Below are 20557 nucleotides of genomic sequence, written 5' to 3'. Positions count from 1 at the left end.
GATGGTACTGGGATTACGAGAATGTTTTGATGAGTAGATAAAAATATTGATTAACTAATAAAAATAATAAAAATAAAAAACAAAATACAAATGTATGAATATTAACATTGAAATATTGAGTTTTTCTAAATGATATGGGTTAAGATGTATATATGCTAAGAATGATAGAATGTAACTAATATATTTGGATGCAGAGACATGAAGGATGTATTAAATGTTAAAATGGAACAAATTTTGGTTAATTTTTAATATATGGAAACTATGAATGAGAAACAATAATATTTTATTGTCCTCTTTTCTTTTTCTTTTTTCTTCTTTCTTTCTCTTTCTCTTTTTTCTCTTTGTGATTTGTATCTTAATGACTACTATTTTAAATATTGTATAATTGATATAGATATGGAAATGAGATAAATGAGAACGACTACATTACTAGGTATTGAAGAGAATTGTATAAAGGAAAAAGGTTTTTTAGTAATATGAAAATGAGAAATCTTAAACGTTTTAATTTTAATGTCAATGTAAAATTAAAGCTAGAAAAAATAGATAAGGTGTTTGATGTTTTAAAGATGGAATGTTAAAATATGAAATACACTAAAAGATTGATGGATATTCAAAAAAATAATATAAACTATTAAATGATTGATGGATAGCAATAAGAAATATGTTAATTTAGATAAGAGATAGTATATATTGAAGAAAAAAGAGAGAGGAAGTATTGGTTATAATAATGTGGAGATTTGTAATAATATGTATTTGTTTGAAATGGAACTATTGTAACTCGGACACCATGTTCCTTTTTAAAGATATTATTGTAAATATTGGAAAACTAATAAAATATAAAAAAAATTCAGGCTAGTCTTGTGAAACTTGCATTTTTACAGTTTGGCATATAGCTTAGCATCCAATGGTTTTTGCAGCACCTGTTGCATGAGTTTCATGTGTTCATCCATAGTTTCAGTGTAAATGAGGATAACATCCAAGAACACCAAAACTCCCTTGTATAAATGCTCACTCAGCACCCCGTTTATGAGCTGCATAAATATGGCAGGGGCCCCCTTTTGTCCAAAAGGCATTACTTTAAAGTGATAGCTTCCTAGGGGGCAGTTGAAAGCAGTCTTCCACTCATCGCCTTCCTTGATCCTCACTCGATAATATGCCTCCCTCAGGTCTAACTTCATGAAATATTTCCCCTTGGCTAAATGTCCCCAACATGCGGGGAAAGGGGTATATATTTTCCATGCATACTCCATTAGTCCCACAGAAATCAACGCACAAGCTCAGTGACCCATCTTTCTTTTCTTTGAACAGCACTGGTGCTGCCGCTTGAGATTTCACCACTTGAATAAATCCTCTTGCTAAATTTTTATTGATGTAGTGCCTCAGTTCTTTTATCTCCTTTGGAGTCATGGAATGCATCTTTGGCTTGGGGAGGTTTTGCTCCAGGGAGGATCTCGATAGCATAGTCTCTGGGGTGGTGAGGGGGCAGGACGTCACACTCCTTCTTGCTGAGTGCCTCCATGAGGTCTCTGTACTCTTGGGACAGGCTGCTTCTCCTCCCCCTTCTCGGATGCTGTTTTGCTACACTTAAGGGGTTTTCTCGCTCCCTCCCCTTGCTTGGACTTTTTGTTTCCTTTCTTAGGGGAGTTGGGGCTTTGCCTCTTCATCACTGTTCGCCTCAAGGCTTCCTTCCAATAAATCTGGGGGAGGGGGCATTTTACTAAGCTAAGCTAGTCCTAAGATAATTTCTTCAGACATCTTAGGGGAGACCACAAGTCAAGTAGTCTCTTGGTGATCGCCAAATTTCAGATGCACTGGCTCCTTAGCAGGCATCAGGTACAACACGAGTCTATGAGTGCTTTTACCGTCCCTTGCCCCTGAGTGAGATGCTATAATCTCCACCTTAGCTGCGAGGGGGTTGACTGATCCACTCACCATTGGGTCATCTTCTTTCTCACTGTTGCTGTAATAGAGGGCCATCCACGGCTCCTCTTCGGTTGGAGTTCCTTCACTTTCAGGGGGGGAGACTTCGACCTGTGATGCTACTTACAACTTTTCCTTCCCCTTTTTTGGTGACTTCTTGGGCTCCAGAGGAGGGGCTGTGTGGGTCTCCCTGGGCTTTGTCGCTGGGTACATTGCTGCTTGATGGCCTTCCTCACCACAGTGGAAGCACAGGATAAAAGGCATGATTCATGGCTTCAACAGGAGCATGAGATGTCGCCACCAGCTGCTTCCTTCCCAGCACTCATTTTACTTGGCTCCTGTTTGGGTGCGGCTTGAATTTCCCATGGCCTTTGTACTCCATCAGATCTAGCTTCACAGTGGTCACCAGTTGGTATCAATTGTTGAGTCAGTCTGGGATCCTTCTGGCCAGGCACATGTGGTACAGTCACGACTCAATCGAGCTGCTCTGGCCAGTGCCTCAGCTTCCCTACAATCCTCCTGAACTCTCTGATGTATTCTGCTGCAGGTCTGCTCCCTTGCCTGGCATTTTGGACCTTAGTGTCCACTCGTTTGTGTGTGGTGTCACCGAACCAGGCTCTGAGGTCTCCTAGGAATGTGTCTAGGTCTGCCAACTCAGCAGCTCCCTCATTGTGGAGAGCTGTCACCCACTCTGCCGCCTCCCATTAGAAGTTGGTCATGACTGCCATTGCTACTGAAATTTGGCAGACCCCAGTCAGGGACTTGGATACAGCTTTCCCTTTCCTCTAACAACTATAGGCAAGCTAGAACGCAAGCAATCTTCATTGCTTGGCACATTTATTTATTTATTTACTTACTTGGATTTATTAGCTCCCCAACATGCATTTAATGTATGACTAATTGTAATATTTTGTGATAGATGTAGTTTTTCAGACTTCAACTTTGAAGTTAAGATGTAAATCAAAAGTTTTTAATGCGATCTACATTTATTCAAAGATAAATAAAATTATTTCCCTAAATTAAGTAAAAGATGTAAGCTGACATTAGTGAGTACATTTTAATAAGCTTTAAGCAGTTGCTAATTATGGTCTCTTTATATACAACAAACAGTTATTGTCAATAACTGTATTTCAGCTCATTGGGTATTGGTTTGTGGTTAGATCCACTGAAGCCTAAATTAAGCTACTTGTTTTTATCATTCCAGTCTTGCTTTAGACCTAATTTTGGAACTAAAACTAGTTTCCCCTAGCAGGTGACCTGCTGTTTTTGGAACCAAACTGTCAGTAATGGTAGAATGAATATGAAAGAGGGATAGGATGAAGGTTTGAATTGGGGGCTTTCATTTTCCTGTTCTAGAATGTTCACAAATTGTAAGCAGGAAATACTATTTACTATGTATGAATATACAGAAAAACTCTTTGATCCAGCAAAATACATTGATTAAGAAAGATATCAGGCAAAGAAAAAAACTTAAGGTGGAAACCAAGAAAATAGATGATGGGACTTATAAGAGAGAATACTTTAAAAAAACTTGTTTGAATATGGTTAAAGAAATGCCCCTTCATGGATTACTGCACCCCTTCATGGATTACTGCCTTGTCGTGGCGAAGGGGCTTGCATAATTCAATGAAACTATGAGCTATGCCGTGCAGGGCCACCCAAGACGGAAAGGTCATAGCAAAGAGTTCTGACAAAACGTGATACACTGGAGAAGGAAATGGCAACCCACTCCAGTATCTTTGCCATGAAAACCCTATAGACAGTACCAAAAGGCAATATGATATGACGCTGGAAGATGAGCCCCTCAGGTCGGAAGGCGTCCAATATGCTACTGGGAAAGAGCAGAGGGCTAGTACTAGTAGCGCCAGAAAGAATGAAGCGACTGGGCCAAAGCCGAAAGGACGCTCAGCTGTGGATTTGTCTGGTGGTGAAAGGAAAGTCTGATGCTGTGAAGATTTTTTCTCCATAGGAACCTGGAATGTAAGATCCATGAATCAAGGAAAGCTGAACATGGTCAAACAAGAGATGACAAGACTGAACATCGACATCTTAGGAATCAGCGAAATAAAATGGACAGGAATGGGTGAATTTAATTCAGATGACCATCAGGTATACTACTGCGGGCAAGAATCTCTCAGAAGAAATGGAGTAGCCTACATAGTCAATAAAAGAGTAGGAAAAGCAATACTGGGATACAATCCGCAAAATGACAGAATGATCTCAGTTCGAATCCAAGGCAAACCATTCAATATCACAGTAGTCCAAGTCTATGCCCCAACCACCAGTGCTGAATAGGATGAAATTGACCGGTTCTATGAAGCCCTACAGCACCTTATAGAACTAACACCCAAAAATGATGTCCTTATCATCATGGGGGATTGGAATGCTAAAGTAGGAAGCAAAAAGATAACTGGAATAACAGGCAAGTTTGGCCTTGGGGTACAAAATGAAGCAGGCCACAGGCTGATAGAATTTTGTCAAGAGAATACGATGGTCATAGCAAACACTCTTTTCCAACAACCCAAGAGACGGCTCTACACATGGACATCACCAGACGGTCAACACAGAAATCAGATTAACTATATGCTCTGCAGCCAAAGATGGAGAAGCTCTATACAGTCAGTAAAAATAAGACCAGGAGCTGACTGTGGCTCAGACCATGAGCTTCTCATTGCAAAGTTTAGGCTTAAACTGAAGAAACTAGGGAAAAGCACTAGGCCACTCAGGTATGAATTAAATCATATCCCTGTTGAATATACAGTAGAGGTGACAAATAGATTTAAGGAATTAGATCTGATAGACAGAGTGCCTGAAGAACTATGGACAGAGGTTCGCAACATTGTACAAGAGGTAGCAACCAAAACCATCCCAAAGAAAAAGAAATGCAAGAAAGCAAAATGGCTGTCTGAGGAAGCTTTGCAAATAGCTGAGGAAAGGAGGGAAGCGAAAGGCAAGGGAGAAAAAGAAAGATACGCCCAATTGAATGCAGAATTCTAGAGAATAGCTAGAAGAGATAAGAATACCTTCTTAAATGAACAGTGCAAAGAAATAGAAGAAAACAATAGAATAGGGAGGACCAGAGATCTTTTCAAGAAAATTGGAGAGATGAAGGGAACGTTTAATGCAAAAATGGGCATGATAAAGGACCAAAATGGCAGGGACCTAACAGAGGCAGAAGAGATATAGAAGAGGTGGCAAAATTACACAGAAGAACTATACAAGAATGAGCTTAACGTCCCTGATAATCACAATGAGGTAGTCACTGACCTCGAGCCAGACATCCTAGAATGTGAAGTGAAGTGGGCCTTAGAAAAGCTGAGCGACAACAAAGCTAGTGGAGGTGACAGTATTCCAGCTGAGCTATTCAAAATCTTAAAAGACAATGCAGTAAAAGTGCTACACTCAATTTGCCAGCAAATTTGGAAAATGTTGTGATTCAGGGTCAGCCTGTGGGTTCGGCAGTTGGGTCGGACGACTCAGAGGAGGAGGAGGGGGGTGTTGAAGAGCTTGCTGAGGGGATTGGACAGATTGATGAGAGCCCCCAGCAAGGCCCCTCTCATCTGGTCACGATGCAGACCCAGCTGTGTGAGCCTGACAGCGTGGATGAAGATGACCCACAGCTGGCCCTGTTCAAGGACGCCCGACGCAGGAGGCAGTCAGTCAGGAGTAAACAGAGGAAGGCAATGGGGCACCTCGGAAGGAGGCACAGAGAGGCCACGCCCTGAACTGTATTTAAGGGGAATGTGTGGGAGGGCTGGTTTGCTGAAGGCAACCGCTTGGATTGTTCCTGCTTCTTAGCTCGTGTTTTATGGTTGGTGTCTTGTCTTGCTCTGTTTTATGTGAATAAATTTGGCAGGCGTAATTCCAGCCTCTTGCCGTTTGTAAAGGGGTTGTCCCTCCCTTTTCTGCAGGGCCGGTAGCAGGCTGGTACAGAACAGTTTGCCTTCAGCCTCCCACCCCTTACTAATATTATGGAGCAGCTACGTGCTGAGAATGCCCAGCTCACCCAGCAACTCACTTTGCTGGCAGCTCAGGTGGCTCAACTGCAAGCTCAGGTTCATGCTGCATCCCCACCATCACCCCCACCCAGGAGAAAATGCCAAGTTGCAATGCCGGATAAATTTACTGGCAATCCTGAACTGTTTCCTGCTTTCCTGGGACAATGCCAGCTCTTTATCAGCGTGAGAGCAGCTGATTTCCCCACTGACCGGGATAAGGTGGGGTTTGGGTTAAGCCTTCTTTCGGGTGATACAGCTCGTTGAGGCACGCCTCTGCTGGCTCAACCTAGCCCATTGTTGGACAACTTTGTGGGGTTTTGTGATCATATGCGTCTGATGTATGAGGACCCTATTAAGACGCAGACTGCTACTCGACGCCTGAAAGCTCTGAGGCAGGGTCTATATCAGCGATTTTCGGCTGCTTAGCCAGGATTCTGCCTGGAATGAGGCTGCGCTTGTGGATGCCTTCCAGGATGGATTGTCGGAGGAGATGTTGGATGAGCTGGCCCGTGTGGATATTCCCTCAGACCTGAATGGGCTGATCCATCTCTGCCTGCGGATCGATGCTCAGTTGCAGCAGCGAAGGAGTCACCGTGCCACCCCACAGACCCCTGCAGCCCCTGTTGTGCGTGAGCCCCCAGTTCAAAGGGAGGAGCCAATGGAGCTGGGTGCCGCCCGGTCTCGTCTATCGGTGACTGAAATGAACAGACGACAATCGGGGGGTTGTGTTTTTACTGTGGGGACCCTGGGCATTTGGCTGCTTTTTGCCCAAAGAAGCGACAGCGGGCATCAGTGACCGAGTCTGCCCCGAGAAAGTCCCCTACTTTTCTGTCGGGAAACGCCCCGAGCCCGATCTAGACGGTGTGATAGATCGGGCGTCCCACAACAACACTGAGCGACGTCTTTCCGATGCTGCCTGTGGACCTCCACGGCATCTGATTTTGGAGGCATGTCTGATCCTTCCTGGCAAGCCAGAGGGGATTCCAGTCCATGCCTTAATTGACTCTGGGGCCACCACAAATTTTATGGACTCAGCATTTGTGGCCAAATGGGCTGTTCCCCGGTGCCCGGTGGATCCGCCCATGTTAGTGGAGACTATCGATGGTCGAGTGCTCCTGTCTGGGCCAATTACGGCCGCCACGCAACCATTATGTATGGCCATCAGTTCCCATGTGGAGGCCATGAAGTTCTATATCACCTCAGATCTGCACTTCCCCGTGGTCTTGGGACTGGCGTGGCTCCGGGCGCATGACCCACAGATCTATTGGTCACAGAACTTGGTCACCTTCCCAAGCTTGCAGTGCGTGGACTACTCCCGCCATATCTGTGCCAGCCAGGTGGAGGGTTCCTCAGGGGTTTCCTTGCCTCCCGAACTGTTCGACTTTGCTGATGTGTTCAGCGAGACAGAGGCGGATCAATTACCCCCACACAGGCCCTATGACTGCCCCATTGATTTAGTCCCTGATGCGCCTCACCCAGTGGGGCGTTTGTACTCCATGTCGGACCCCGAGTTGGCTGCATTGCGGGACTTTCTGGAGAAGAATTTGGCTCGCAGTTTCATCCGGCCCTCGTCCTCGTCAGTGTCTGCACCCGTGCTCTTCGTCAAAAAGAAGTCGGGCGAATTGCGGCTTTGCTGCGATTATAGGAAACTCAACGCCATCACGGTGCGCAATCGTTACCCGCTGCCCCTCATCCCCGAACTCTTGGACCGACTCCGGGAGGCTAAGATTTTCATGAAACTGGACCTGCGTGGAGCTTACAACCTCGTCAGGGTTTGGCCAGGTGATGAGTGGAAGACGGCGTTTGGTACTTGCTATGGACATTTTGAGTACACGGTGATGCCATTTGGCCTGACCAACGCCCCCGCTGTGTTTCAGCATTTCATGAACGACATTTTCCGGGATTTGTTGGATCAGTTTGTCGTGATCTACTTGGACAACATCCTGATCTACTCCCCGTCATGTGAGGTGCACCATCAACATCTCCATCAGGTCCTGCAGTGACTCCGAGAACATCGGCTGTTTGCCAAGTTGGAGAAGTGCCAGTTCTACCGGGTGACCATCGATTTCCTGGGTCACCGCATTTCTCCTGAGGGCATCGCCTTGGAGCCGAGTAAGGTTGAGTCTTTGCAGAGTTGGCAACCCCCGCGTCGTGTGAAGGATGTTCAGCGACTTCTTGGGTTCGCCAACTATTACCGAAATTTCATCCCTGGGTTTGCTGCCTTGACAGCCCCCCTCACCCAGCTCCTGCAGAAGAAGACTCAGTCTCTTTTCTTTGCAAGATTCGACTTCCGAGTTCGGTACATACCTAGCTGGCACAATCAAAGAGCGGATGCTCTGTCCAGGAATCCCGAATATTCCCGAGTGGAAGACAAGCTTCTGCCCGGAACAGTGATCCTCGTTGAGTTTTTTGCTGCGGTGCGGGAGCCGGTGGATATATGGGCTCGGATCCGGGAGGCACAGCAGCAGGAGGTGTGGGTGGCTCAGCGGAAGGAGGAGGTGGGGCCAGAGCGGAACCTCCCCCATCAGGACCTCGTGATGGAGGCAGCACCCCCGAGTACGAGGTCGCCAGCATCAGGGATTCCCATTGGCTGAAAGGTCATTTCCAGTACCTGATTTTATGGAAAGGTTACGGACCAGAGGACTTCACCTGGGAAGACGCGACTGCCGTTTATGCCCCTGCGTTGGTGACCGCTTTTCATGAACAATTTCCATCTCGACCGCATCCGGATCGGCAGACCCGGGGGAAGGGCCCTGCGGTGCGGGATAGTGTTGTGATTCAGGGTCAGCCTGTGGGTTCGGCAGTTGGGTCGGACGACTCAGAGGAGGAGGGTGGGGGTGTTGAAGAGCTTGCTGAGAGGATTGGACAGCTTGATGAGAGCCCCCAGCAAGGCCCCTCTCCTCTGGTCACGATGCAGACCCAGCTGTGTGAGCCTGACAGCGTGGATGAAGATGACCCACAGCTGGCCCTGTTCAAGGACGCCCGACGCAGGAGGCAGTCAGTCAGGAGTAAACAGAGGAAGGCAATGGGGCACCTCGGAAGGAGGCACAGAGAGGCCACGCCCTGAACTGTATTTAAGGGGAATGTGTGGGAGGGCTGGTTTGCTGAAGGCAACCACTTGGATTGTTCCTGCTTCTTAGCTCGTGTTTTATGGTTGGTGTCTTGTCTTGCTCTGTTTTATGTGAATAAATTTGGCAGGTGTAATTCCAGCCTCTTGCCGTTTGTAAAGGGGTTGTCCCTGTCTTTTCTGCAGGGCCGGTAGCAGGCTGGTACAGAACAGAAAACTCAACAGTGGACACAGGATTGGAAAAGATCAGTTAACATTCCAATTCCAAAGAAAGGCAGTGCCAAAGAATGTTCAAACTATCGCACCATTGCACTCATTTCTCATGCTAGTAAAGTTATGCTTAAAATCCTACAAGCTAGACTCCAGCAGTATGTGGATCGAGAACTACCAGAAGTACAGGCAGGATTTCGAAGAGGCAGACGAACTAGAGATCAAATTGCCAACATACGCTGGATCATGGAGAAAGCTAAAGAGTTCCAGATAAACATCTACTTCTGTTTCATTGACTATGCTAAAGCCTTTGATTGTGTGGATCATAACAAACTGTGGCAAGTTCTTAAAGAGATGGGCGTACCAGACCATCTTATTTGTCTCTTGAGAAACCTATATGTGGGCCAAGAAGCAACAGTGAGAACTGGACAGAGAACCACTGATTGGTTCAAAATTGGGAAAGGAGTCCGGCAAGGCTGTATACTTTTGCCCTGCCTATTTAACTTATATGCAGAGCACATCATGAGAAAGGCAGGGCTAGATGAATCAAAAGTTGGAATTAAGATTGCCGGAAGAAATATCAACAACCTAAGATATGCAGATGATACCACTCTAATGGCAGAAAGTGAAGAGGAACTAAAGAGCCTCTTGTTGCAGGTGAAGAAGGAGAGTGCAAAACTTGGGTTGAAACTTAACATTAAAAAAACCAAGATCATGGCATCCAGCCCCCTCAATTCCTGGCAAATAGATGGGGAAGAAATGGAGGTAGTAACAGATTTTATTTTCCTGGGTTCCAAGATCACTGCAGATGGGGACTGTAGCCAAGAAATTAAAAGACGCTTGCTCCTAGGGAGGAAAGCCATGGAAAAACTAGACAGCACACTAAAAAGCAGAGACATCACCCTGTCAACAATAGTGCATATAGTCAAGGCTATGGTCTTCCAAGTTGAAATGTATGGCAGTGAAAGTTGGACCATAAAAAAAGCTGAGCCCCAAAGAATTGAGGCCTTTGAACTATGGTGCTGGAGAAGACTCCTGCGAGTCCCTTGGACTGCAAGGCGATCAAACCGGTCAGTCCTAGAGGAGATCAACCCTGACTGCTCTTTAGAAGGCCAGATCCTAAAGCTAAAATTCAAATACTTTGGCCACCTAATGAGAAGGAAGGACTCACTGGAGAAGAGCCTAATGCTGGGAAACATTGTGGGCAAGAGAAGAAAGGGACGACAGAGAATGAGGTGGCTGGATGGAGTCACTGAAGTAGTAGGTGTGAGCTTAAATGGACTCCAGAAGATGGTAGAGGACAGGAAGGCCTGGAGGAACGTTGTCCATAGGGTCGCGATGGGTCGGACACGACTTCGCAGCTAACAACAACAAAGAAATAGAAAAATTTTGGAATACACTATTTTAAGAGAGATGAATTCTGTAAACAATATAGTATGCTTATTTCTCTTTTGTGTTCTTGTTATGAGTAATATAAAAAAGTTGAAATGATTTAAATAAAGGAAATGTTTTAGATACTTAAATGTGACTGAATCTAAGAAAATTATAAAAAAATGTTTTGAGTAAGAGTTAAAGGACTAGATGACTAGATGAATTGGAATGTTTAAAGATTAAAGATTAAATATATTCTTAATTATGGTTAAAAAGAACAAGAAATTAAGGAAATAAATACATATTAGACTACAAGGGATATATATTTTAAATAGTATGTTATTTCTTATGTTTCTTTACTTTTGTTTTCCTTCCCCCCCCCCTCTTCATTGTTTTATCTATTTCTTAAGGAATGTAAGAGTGTGAGATGGCTTATTTGGAAAAAATAGAGTTAAATTTGTAAATGTAAATGTATTTAATTTTTGAGAAAATCTTCACCAGCAAGAATATCTAAAATTTGGTGGGAGAAATAAACTAAAATAAGGAGTGTAACAGGATTTATGATAAAGCAACCAGAATGACTGAATAGAAAAGAAATATTATACAATTATTATTGTTATTATTAGGAATATTGGAAAAATATATATTCAATTGTTATTTATCAAAACAATAAGAATTGTATTAATCTAATTTTTGCAAAAGGGGTTATTTTGAGGAAAGAGGAAATCAACTAAAATTAATATGTGGAATATGGATTATAGAAATTAATTGTTAATGATTTTTTTTACAAATGTAACCCAGACAACACATTGTTCACCAATTATTAAGTGATTTATATTTTTTCTTTTAAAAATCAATAAAATATATTATTAAAAAAGGAAATACTACTATGATCGTTTTGAAGAGGGATATCAGTGATTTAATATGATGCAAGTTAGTCCTCGGCCCCACCCGTGGCGCACTGTGAATAAGCACACAGGAGCAAAACTGATAACTAGTAATTAGGCTGTCAGAGCTACTCTGTAAAGTGTAGATCTCCCTGACAAATGTATGCCATATAAAATAAATAAGTGATTGAATCTCCTCAATTTTCAAAAATCTTGTTTGCTTTCAAGAAGAATTTGGAGGAGTGGGGGCCTTCAAGAAATTATATGGATAATTGCACAGGAGAAGAGGGTTTTTTTCCCTTTCCAAATTCTCCCTCCTGATGACATTTTTGTAGTTGTTATTTTCCCTCCAGCTAGTATTAATGATGGAGGAGAAAAAAAAAGACAAGTACCTTCTCATAATTAAAATGACTATATAATGTGCTTTAATTAAATTGCCTCCATAATTTGCAACCTGACGCTAAGATCTCTTGCTAGGAAATAAGAGTCTAATTAAAAATTCACAGCCTGAGGTACTGGAGACACATGCTTTTTCAATTTTTATATGGGTTATTCTTGGAAAGCAATACTGGTCATGGCCTGGTCCAGGTTTGTTCATGAACTGCTAGCTTGTAGAGTTTCTTATAGAAAAAAATTTCTACTCATTGTAGGTTGGATAAAGACGACTTATTTACCGTCCTTCAAAAGTCAGCTATGTCAAGGAGTGGCATCTGAAGATTTGCTTTTAAGAATTATATCTGAAAGCAAAGACCTGATTAGAAAGGTGGGTTTTGGTGGTGTTAACTAAACTGTCTGAACTAACTTCTGAAATTCCTCCCATATCTTGAATGAAATTTGCCATCCTTCCAAACATTTATTGTTTAGATGAAGAATTTGTTTTGCGTTCTCCCTTTTATCCCTTGCACTATTAATGGATTTGCCTGGCTAGTATTTTCTTGTGCTGTTTCTATTTTGGAAATACTATTTAAGCTCTTACATGTTATTGTTATAAGTTGTAAATTGCTTACAACATATAACATGTAAGACTGCTTAGATCAGTGTTTCTCAAAGTATGGTCCAAGTACCCCATGACACTCTCGGGCCTGCAAAATCAAAATTATTTGATTATATTGAGAAAAAGTGAGTCTATGACAGCTCATCATGGCCAACTCACAGTGGCCAACTTGCCACTGCCAACTTGCTGCAGCCAACTTGCCACGGCTAATTCGCCATGGGACAGCTTGCCATGGCCAACTCACCATGGGACAAGAGTTACACTAATATCAAAGAAATGTTGTATAGAATCATTAAGGAGAGGGTGCAAAAGAGGGACAAAAATGAAATGTGAATGACAAAAAATAAAATAATTTTTAAATTATTTTAAATAATTAAATTGAATTGTTGAATTGTCCCACAGCGAGTTGTCCTGTAGCGAGTTGTCCCCTGGCAAGTTGGCCACAGTGAGTTGGCTGTAGTAAGTTGGCCATGGCAAGTTGTCCTATTCCAAAAAAAGAGTACAATATTAAAATCCCATTGAATAATCATGAGAAGCAGAAGGGGCAGTGAATGCATCAAATTTATTTTTTAATGTAGTAAATATCAGTAAAATACAACTCATACAATAAAACATTTTTCTGGTCCTAACTAATTTGTAAAAGTGAGAAGGGGTCCTGAGAGAATTTTTTTAAGACATATTGGCTTAAATTAATTCTGATGAAGACATATATGAGGTGACAGTGACAGTTTGTTAAAATGAAGTGTCTGAGAGCAGATCTTTACAATTAGAGCATCTTACTTTCAATCAGCCTTTATAAAAGTATTTGGTATCTTAAAAACCAACTGTAGAAAATGGATACTATGTGGGGACATGTATGGAAATGAAAACAAAACTGCTTATTTCCATTGTATTCCTGGTCATCCCTTTCCATTGGTATTATTTTAATTGTTCCTGTATTTTAGTTTGCACATCTTCTGTATACTTCTTTGGCCGAGTTCATTTCATCCAATCTAATGATGTCATGTTTATTCTGTTAACTTGTATTAGATAGATTATCATGAGATTATTATATTAATAACCCTAAACTTTTTCTCATACTTTAGCATTGTTCCAGTGCTAAATATCCTTGTCATTTCCCCCTTTTCTTATTCTTGGATTAGTAGCCTTTGGCAGGGTGAAACAAAGCTGCTTGCTTTTATGCAAAGGCCTAGATGAAATATTTGGTAAAATGTAATGAAATATTAGAAACAGTGGTAGCTTAACATATTAATAAAAGAAAGGTGAGCAGTTGATAGAATTAAATAAAAATTATATATTTGCATTCCCGCCTCCCCCCAATCCTGCAACCAACTAATCTCAACTGTCAATAACTGTCCTTCCATCTCCCACAGCATCCAATGCAACTGATGAAACTTCCAGGATAGGAAGCTTTTTTCCTCAAAAAAAAAATCAGTCCAGTTGCCTTTTCAAAATAAAAAATACTTTTGATACAACTATGATCTGGATAACTGAGAATCTTCATTGACATTAAAACGAGTACCTGGGATTGAGTCAGGAAGCCTATTGGTAAGCAGTATAGCAGTCTTAATGTATGTTTAATAATGCTGAACTACTTTTTTGTCAGCAAGTAAGCTGGTTCCTTTGAACTATTTACAGCTTCTGAATCATCTTCAGACATGGTCCTTGAAAAATACATTGTGAAATGGTGATGATGGCATGAATCATTATTGCAAAAGCATCCTGAATGTAAGTGGCACATGACAGGTACTCAGCCAAAACTAAGTGAGTCAACCTCTTTAGGATACCCACAGTGAAGTAACCATAGACTGACCAGTCTTCTGCACTCACTGACTTTTTTTTTACTTTTAACAACCCTGTAATCCCTTGCATTGGGTTGGAGTTGGGGTGACTAAATGGAGTTTGAGTGTTTAGTGGCTGGATGCCCTTCCTGACATTTATACAAAGTTCGCAGCAGACAATTACTCACTGAGGCCAGAGAGAGAAATATCTGCTGCTACCTAGAATTAATCCACAGCATCCTGATTGAGAGAGCCACCTCTAGGCCACCACACTGCTCTCTATGCACACTTGTCTAGTTTCATTTATTTAGGGAACACTGTAAAATGGTACGTTCCCCCTATACCTTTAGACAATCCATAATGATTCCATAATCAATGGTATCAAATGTTGCTGAGAGCTCAGAAAGGACCAAGATGGGTGCATTTCTCCCACCTGGATCCCATCCGAAGTTACCGATCAGCTTTAATGGTGGTGTTCCATCTCATGTGTATGCACAAATTCTGACTTTCTTTCTCAAAATCTTTTCCCAAAAGGAAAATTGGAAATTGTTGGATTAAAAAGATGAATGCCTGTAGTATTCCCCTCCTTTAAAAAAATACATTCACAGCAGTGTGGTGTCACTGAGTATCGACTTACTCCAGACATTTTTTAGAAAAAAAGAATCACAAAAATGATGCAAATTAAACTGACCATTTGCATTGTATACTGTAATAATGCAAACTATTGTATTGTTTGCTAAAATGCTTTTGTACCTCATAATTGAGATTGTAAGCTCATGTGTGACTCCTTTGCTTTCCGTAAAAAAATTGTGTGAGTGGCCATACCTGCCATGATCTCTAGTTTGTGACTAGTCATTTTTTCCATATAAACCATTTTGTGAATGTGCCTATTACATCCCCATTTAAAAATGTTATCTATTCCTATTATAAAAAGCTTTCTGAAACACAACTGAATATTGTGTTTATGTATTTTCTGGGAAGTGGTGTAAAAATGTGTGGAGCTATTAGCATTGAATAAGTTGAAGATGAATACCATCATTGGAAATTGGTGATCTTTTTCATTTATAGCATTTTACAGGATAAATCTAAACACAAGTTAGCAAAAATTGTCTTATTTCATAACTAAATTAAATCAGATATATTAAAATGTGATATTGTATTTGTATTGATGCTTATATCTGTGTTAATCTAAGTTGCCAACTGTATTTGCTAGATTTTGCTTTTTTTAAAAAAATTGTAATTAGAATCACTTACTGTATTTCAAATGAGTGGCCATATAAATCAAATGAGTGAATAAACAGAACTTTCATATATAAAAAAATTAAATTTGCAATACTAGATTCTTTTTCTCTCCTTATATACAAAATGACTAATCATCTGTGAAAATTACCTATTTAAAGTGGAAAAAAGATGTAGTGTATTTGTAATGTAATATGGAATATGATTAATCTGGTCTTTAAAAAGAAATATGATTTTGAATCATTAATACCATTTTGAAAGCATCTTTATAGTATCCATTGTGTGTTTTTTACCCTCTTTGCATCTTTAAACATACCCTATTGAAGCTGAACAGTGTTTTAAAATTAGAAGAAAATAAGTGTTTATAGAAAACAGAGATCTAAGATTTATTTTAGAGTTAAAAATGGGAAATAAAATATTTATGATGGAACATATTGTTGCATGTGAAAGCACAGACAAGACCGTGGTTTTCTAATAGTACTTACAATATTTTCATGACCTAAAAACTAAAAAGATCTAATGTAGTCAGATCAGAACAGTCCCCCAAGATTGTTGAAGAATTGCTGATAAGTAGTAAATGTTTTCCTCCTTCTCCTGCTAGTATGGAGAAATTCTATAATATTGTAGAAAAAACATTCCTAACCATAATGAGAGAATGCTATTAAGGAAAGGGGTACTGATTACCTTATGAATTTTGCAACTACAGATAGTACTCAACTTAAAACAGTTCATTTAGTGATTGTTCAAAGTTACAATGGCACTGAACAAAGTGACTTATGATCATTTTTCGTACTTATGGCTGTTGCAGCATCCACAGGGTCATGTGATATACATTCGGATGCTTGACATTTAGTTCATATTTATGATGATTGCAGTGTTCCGAGGTTGTGTGATCACCTTTTGTGATCTTCTGACAAGCGAAGTCAATGGGAAAGCCATATTCACTTAACAACTGTGTTACTAATTTAACAACTGCATTAATTTACCTAATGTGGCAATAAAAGTCATAAAATGGGGCAAAACTCACTTAGCAAATTTTTCACTTATCAACATAAATTTTGAGCTCAATAGTGGTAGTAAGTCAAGGACATAATAATAATAATAATAATAATAATAATAATAATAATAATAATAATAATAATAATAATAATAATAATAATAATTATTATTATTATTATTATTATTATTATTATTATTATTATTATTATTATTATTATTATTATTATTATTATTATTATTATTAATTATTATTATTATTTAATTTTTATACTGCCCTTCTCCCAAAGGACTCAGGGCAATACAATAAAATACAATATATCAAAGTTAAAAAAATATTAAATACTACAGCCCAATTCAATAAATTAATACAATAGCGTTAAAATACCCCTAAACCCATCAGACCAGGCTGGCTTGTTCAAATAAATACGTTTTTAGGTCACGTCGGAAGGAGCGAAGGTCGGGAGCCATCCGGAGCTCCACCGGTAAACAGTTCCAAAGGTCTGGCGCGCCCACAGAGAACGCCCTCCCCTTGGGGGCCACCAGTCGACACTCATCTGTACTGTTGCCTGCCATATTGTGAAGATGTTTTTCAGTTGAAAACCAATTAGCGTAAAGCAGGGGTCGGCAACCTGAAAGCAAAAGAGCCACTCGGAACTGGTTCCGTCACCCACACACAAAAGTGGGAGCTGCAAAATGTGCGTGCACATGCGTGCATGCATGCGTATGCGCAGAACAAGGCAAAACGTGCACCAGCCCTGCCCCCATCCTGGCTTTTCCTCCCTCAGAAAAAACTGCTCTCCCCCTTCTCTCTCTCTCTCTCTCTCTCTCTCTCTCTCTCTCTCTCTCTCTCTCTCTCTCTCTGGGACTTTTTTCTTTCCGCCTTTTGTGAAGGTTCCAAAGAAGCGGAGGAGAGGCTTTGCGAAAGAGGGAAGCGGTGGTGGGATTAAAATAAAACGGGCGGGGGGGGGAGGTTGAGGATGTATGCTTGTCAGGTTTGAAAGCCTCCGTTTAAGTCTGTGCATGTGCAGACATAGGCTGACTCCTTGTCTCCTGCCCTTGCTGCCTCTCTTGTCTCTGCCACTTAAAGCCATCCTGCACTTAAAGCCAGACACCCTCCTTCTTTTCCCTTCTCTCTCTCTCTCTCTCTCTCTCTCTCTCTGTGTGTGTGTGAGAGAGAGAGAGAGAGAGAGAAAGAGAGAGAGAGAGAAAGAGACCAAGTCCGTTGGTTTACCAGCGAGCCACATCCTCTTCGTCTCCTGCCCTTGCTGCCTCTCCTGCAGCTCAATCTGAGGCTTGCCTCCGGCTTAGCATCTTCTGCGACTTCACACACGCAACCACTTGCTCTTTCACACTCTGCCACCACCCAGCAAACAGGGCAACCGAGGTGGGAATCTCCCTGGTGTTCTGATGCTCGCCTGCCTCCCCTCCCTTGCCGGCAAACTCCTGCCACCCCCGCCTCTCCGCCAGGCAACACCCACCAGCTCCCAGACACCTCGTGAGTTGCCCTCCAGACTTGGTCAGCTCAGGAACGGCACAAACCCACCACCCCTTCCTCGGTCCCCTTTTCACTTCAATCCTCCCCGCCATCGCTTCGGCACATGCCCAGCCTGCCTGGCTCCCTTTTCCCCGCCAAACTTCCAACTCCCACCCATGCCTAGCTCTTGAGGCACTGCTCACAGCAGAGCAGCCACTCGGCACCTCTTGCCACATGGTGCCTCCTGCGGACAGCCCCCTCTGCTTTCCTCCGGCTGGGCAGAGCAGTTTCCCAGGATCACCACCTTTCGGTAGTGCAGAGCTGCTGCCTTCCCCGAAAGAAAAGCAGCCAAAGCCTTAAATTAATCCTGGAGCCGAAGCTAAAAGAAGCCACGCATGTCCACTCCTGGCCAGAGGCACTTCCTCCCGACATAGCCCAGCTACAGTCCCTGCATCCCCTCTCACCGCCTTTCCTGGGCCTCACGGGGGTCGGGGTGTGTGTGTTTCCCCTTCTGAGTGAGGTGATTCTCTATTACTGCACAGCCAACTTGCTTCAGATCCACGCGTGACCCCGAGCCTGGGAGCAAAGCGCGCCGGTGTGTTTTCCCCGCGTTTTGGCCTTAACCGGCTAATGCAGCGGGTGGGAAGGGCGGGGAAGGTGATTCCAACGAAATAACCACAAGCAAATGTAAATAAATCACTTAACGGGGAAATTACATGTTGATACCTGAATGAGACCTGCCCCGAGAAAGCAGCTTCCCGCAACCTGCCGATGGCGCTAAACCAACTTAGCGAACCTTCGGCTCCTCTCTGCGCAGGCTGAGATCATGTAACGTGCGCCCCTTTCCTGCTCAGCTGCGCTTTACCCAAATCGTGGCACCCAGGTGAATGGGCGGGGCTCTCCCCAGCAAGAGGCGCCACTTCTTTTTTGATTCTGTCTCTGACTCGGCCCAAACGCGGTTTCAAACGACTCCCAAAACCTCGAACGACTTCTCCAGCCAGTCGTGGGTTCCCGAGGTCGTGCAAACGCAGCTGCCCAGCCTGGGTCCTGCTCCCCAGTCGCCGAGGAGGGGTCCGGGCTCAGAATCGGCGGATCCATCCAAAGGGACACGATCCATTCGGGTGGCGCGGCGGCTGGATTCCCACGGCGGCTGGACCCAAAGGGCAGGTGGCACCGACTCAGTTGGGCGCCTGGGAGCCCCATTTCCAGACCAGCGGTGTACTACAACTCCCATCACTTCCCTCCAGAGCGGGCAGCGCATTCCTGGCAGAGGAAAACCGGATGGCAACTTCAGCTGAGAGAAGGGGCGGCAGAGGCTGGATCCCCCGAAAGAAGTCTCCGCTGAGAGAATGCGTGGCAAGCCTCCACTACCCGATTCTTTCGGCGGCTTGCCGTCCCCTTCTCTCGGCGGAGACTTTTTTCGGGGGATCCAGCCTCTGCCGCTCCTTCTCTCAGCTGAGAGAATCGGGCGGTGGAGCGCTCCGCCGAGAGAATCGGCCGGTGGAGGCTTGCCGCGCATTCTCTTGGTGGATTCTTGCAGAGGTGGCGGTGGAGCAGGGCAAGGGGAGACCTGCTGGGCAGGGAAGAGGCAGGTCCTGTGCACCCCGAGACTGGCCACCCCCAACTGCGCAGCAGGTAGAAAAAGGGCCCACTCACCATTCAAGTCCTCCCGTCTCTTCTTCGGCTTCCTCCGCTGCCGCCTGTTCTGTACCAGCCTACTACCGGCCCTGCAGATAAGGCAGGGACAACCCCTTTTACAAAACGGCAAGAGGCTGGAACTAAGCCTGCCAAATTTATGGACACAAAAGCAAACAGAGCAAAAACAAGACACGAACCATGAAACAGGAGCTATTCAAACGGTTGCCTTCAGCAAACCAGCCCTCCCACGCATTCCCCTTTTAAACAGTTCAGGGCGTGGCTTCTCTCTGCCTCCTTCCGAGGTGCCCCATTGCCTTCCTCTTTTTACTCCTGATTGACTGCCTCCTGCGTCAGGCGTCCTTGAACAGGGCCAGCTGTGGGTCATCTTCATCCACGCTGTCAGGCTCACACAGCTGGGTCTGCGTCGTAACCAGGTGGGAGGGGCCTGGCTGAGGCCTCTCATCCACAAACTCTCCAACACCCTCAGCAACCTCTCCAACACCCCCCTCCTCCTTCTCTGAATCGTCCGACCCAACTGCCGAACCCACAGGCTGACCCTGAATCACAACACCGCCCTTTGTAGTCTGAAGAAGCAAAGAGGTTTGTGGGCAGTCCCACAAACGGCTTGAGAAGTTCAATTAATCAATTCAAACTTCGGGAGGGTTTTTTTGTGAGCATTTTGAATTGATTGAACTTTTTTACTCCCACTTTTTTTTCAAAACTGCACATGGCAGAGGAGGACTGGGAGCCGCAGGAGACGGCTTTAAGATCCGCATGCGGCTCCGGAGCCGCGGTTTGCCGACCCGTGGCATAAGGTATGAGCACTAGGAATGTAGGCATATGAGGAGCTTAATTTTGGAAATGATCATGAAATTCTGTTACCCAGAATATTAATTCAGGCTTGTTTGTTAGCAGTCCTGAATGAATTTAAATTATTTTTAAGGGTTGTGGTAGTATTTGTGATAGCTCTTGCAAGTAC

Source organism: Vipera berus, assembly GCF_964194415.1.
Source record: "Vipera berus genome assembly, chromosome: 6".
Classification (NCBI taxonomy): domain Eukaryota; kingdom Metazoa; phylum Chordata; class Lepidosauria; order Squamata; family Viperidae; genus Vipera; species Vipera berus.
The sequence above is the reverse complement of the archived record's forward strand: the minus strand, read 5'-3'. Positions refer to the sequence as shown.